This window comes from Peromyscus maniculatus, chromosome 9 (genome assembly GCF_049852395.1).
Source record: "Peromyscus maniculatus bairdii isolate BWxNUB_F1_BW_parent chromosome 9, HU_Pman_BW_mat_3.1, whole genome shotgun sequence".
NCBI lineage: Eukaryota > Metazoa > Chordata > Mammalia > Rodentia > Cricetidae > Peromyscus > Peromyscus maniculatus.
This window is the reverse complement of record NC_134860.1, coordinates 5,749,527-5,753,106: the sequence shown is the minus strand read 5'-3', so window position 1 is coordinate 5,753,106 and position 3,580 is coordinate 5,749,527.

Genomic DNA, 3,580 nt, shown 5'->3' with positions numbered 1-3,580 from the left:
ATCTGGTCTTGATTTAACTTAGGTATGTGGTAACTATGCAGAAAAATGTCCATTTCTTTTAGGTTTTCCAGTTTTGTGGAGTAGAGGTTTTTGAAATATGACCTTATAATTCTCTGGATTTCCTCAATGTCTGTTGTTATGTCCCCCTTTTCATTTCTGATTTTGTTGATTTGGATTCTCTCTCTCTGTCTTTTGGTTAGTTTGGATAAGGGCTTGTCTATCTTGTTGATTTTCTCAAAGAACCAACTCTTTGTTTCATTAATTTTTTGTATTATTCTCTTAGTTTCTAATTTATTAATTTCACCTCTCACTTTGATAATTTCCTGGCGTCTATTCTTCCTGGGAGACTTTGCTTCTTCTTGTTCTAGAGCTTTCAGGTGTGCTGTTAAGTCACTAGTGTGGGATTTCTCCAACTTCTTTATGTGGTCATTTAGTGCTATGAATTTCCCTCTTAGCACTGCTTTCATAGTGTCCCATAAGTTTGGGTATGTGGTGTCTTCATTTTCATTGATCTCTAGGAAGTCTTTAATTTCTTTCTTTATTTCTTCCTTAACCCATTGGTGATTCAGTTGAGCATTATTCAGTTTCCATGAGATTGTAGGTTTTCTGTAGTCTTTGTTGTTGTTGAAATCTAACTTTAAACCATGGTGGTCTGATAGAACACAGGAGGTTATTCTAATTGTTTTGTATCTGTTGAGATTTGCTTTGTGGCCAAGTATGTGGTCGATTTTAGAGAAGGTTCCATGGGGTGCTGAGAAGAAGGTATATTCTTTCTTGTTAGGATGGAATGTTCTGTAGATATCTATTAGGTCCAAATGGGTCATGACATCAGTTAAGTCCTTTATTTCTCTGTTAAGTTTCGATTTGGGAGATCTGTCCAGTGGTGAAATTGGGGTGTTGAGATCTCCCACTATTAATGTGTGGGGTTTTATATGTGGTTTAAGCTTTAGTAATGTTTCTTTACATATGTGGGTGCCCTTGTGTTTGGGGCATAAATGTTCAGAATTGAAACTTCATCTTGGTGGATCTTTCCTGTGATGAGTATGTAATGTCCTTCTTGATCTCTTTTGATTGATTTTAGTTTGAAGTCTATTTTGTTGGATATCAGGATGGCTACCCCTGCTTGTTTCTTAAGACCATTTGATTGGAAAGTCTTTTCCCAGCCTTTTATTCTTAGGTAGTGTCTGTCTGTAGTGGGTAGCCATTCCAGCTTGGATCTGGAAGTTCCAACCCCCATTGAGACTCTGGCAACTGTCACGCCTACGAGGCTGGGCGAGGGGAGGTGCTGGAAACCCGAGAGCTGGATGGGCGAGCGCTCTCTCTGGGTGCTCTCTCTGCGCCTGGACCCTGGACGGTGGAGATTGATGTGCAGAGCTCCAGAGAACACCGCTGGATTGCGATACACCTTCCCCAGACCCCCGCAACCTATCCATTCCTTCATTTGTAAGTCATCCACTAAATAAATCTTCCTTTTAACTACGTGGAGTGGCCTTTATAATTTTCCCCAATATCTGTCTTTGAATTTGAGATGTGTTTCTTGTATGCAGCAGAAAGATGGGTCCTGCTTTCATAACCATTCTGTAATTCTATGTCTTTTTATAGGTGAATTAAGTCCATTGATATTAAGGGATATTAATGACCAGTGATTGTTCATCCCTGTTATTTTTGGTGGTAGTGTGTGTGTACTTCCCTTCTTTGGAGTTTACTGTTGTGGCTTTATCTATTGCCTGTGTTTTTGAGTGTGTGTCTGACTTCCTTCGGTTGGAATTTTCCTTCTAGTGCTTTCTGTAGGGCTGGATTTGTGGATAGGTATTGTTTAAATCTGGCTTTGTCTTTGAATGTCTTGTTCCTTCCGTCTATGATGATTGAAAGTTTTGCTGGGTATATTAGTCTGGGCTGGCATCCATGGTCTCTTAGTGTCTGCATTACATCTGTCCAGGTCCTTCTGGCTTTCAAACTCTCCATTGAGAAATCGGGTGTTATTCTGATGGGTTTACCTTTATAGGTCACTTGGCCTTTTTCCTTTGCTGCTCTTAATATTCTTTCTTTATTCTGTACATTTAGTTGTTTAATTATTATGTGTCGAGGGGACTTTTTTGGGGGGTCTAGTCTGTTTGGTGTTCTATAGGCTTCTTGTATCTTCATAGGCATTTCCTTCTTTAAGTTGGGAAAGTTTTCTTCTATAATTTTGTTGAATATATTTTCTATGCATTTGAGTTGTTATTCTTCACCTTCTTCTATCCCTATAATTCGTTTGTTTGGTCTTTTCATGGTGTCCCATATTTCTTGGACATTTTGGTTCATGACTTTGGTGGCTTTAGTGTTTCCTTCGACTGATGAAACTATTTCTTCTACTGTATCTTCAATGCCAGAAATCCTCTCTTCCATCTCTTGCATTCTGTTGGTTATACTTGCATCTGAAGTTCCGGATCTTTTACTCAGGTTTTCTATTTCCAGCATTCCCTCTGTTTGTGTCTTCTTTATTTTTTTCAATTTCCCTTTTCAGTTCTTGGACTGTTTCCTTTGTTTGTTTCATTGCTTTTTCATGATTTTCTTTCAGTGCTTTATTGTTTTCTTCCAGGACTTTATTGTTTTCTTGGAGGGCTTTATTGTTTTCTTCTAATTTGTTTGCACTTTCCTCTAGTTGTTTACAGCGTTCTTCCAATTTTCTTGTCTTTTCCTCTACACAAGCCTCTACTTTTTTCATGAAGTTACTCATAAGGCTACTTTCTTCTGCTTCTTCCAATTTTTGGTGTTCAGGTCTAGATGTTGGAGGCGGGCTAGGTTCTGGTGATGCTGTATTGCTCTTCATTTTGTTGTATGTACTTCTGCATTGATGTCTGCCCATCTCCTTGTGGTTCCTTCTTGGTCTTATCAGTGTACTTGTTTCAGAAAGAGCTGACAGATTCAGGAAGACTCTCTCTCTTGTCCAAAAGGGAGTTCTCTTGTCCAACTCTCTGGTCCAGAAGGGAAGTCGGGGGCAGGATCCTCAGTTAATTCTTACACACTGAAGGATATACAGAAAGTGACTGTGAGATGAGACTTTGCCCAGGCAGGTTCTGAAAGCCCAGACTTGAGTCTCCTCTCTGTGGATGTCAGTTTCCCATCTCTCTATAGGGAGGTGTGTCTTAGAATTCAGTTGGTCTCCTCTGTCTCCTCTATAGACCAAGCAAGCCTCAAACTCACAGACATCTACCTGCCTCTGCCTTCTGAGTGCTGGGATCAAAGGCATGGGCCATCATGTCCTACTTCTGACTTGCATGTTTAAAGTGCTTACTGTACAGTGACCCTGTGCTAGCATTGAGCATGAGCACTAGACAACAAATCAAACCTCACACTGCTTCCATCTCCCTGGAAGACAAACAGCAAGCAAAATGAAACACACCCAGCTTATATATAGGCTGCAGTGTCAGAAGGGCTAAAGATGTTCAGATCAGCTCCGGCCCACAATGACACCAGTACTGGGATACTTCAGCATTGTCATAGTCGCGGTCATGGGGCTCAAGACAATTCTATAATAAGAGAAGGACTTGGGATGAGGTAAGAATTGAGCAAGACTTTATACAGAGCAGTGATGACC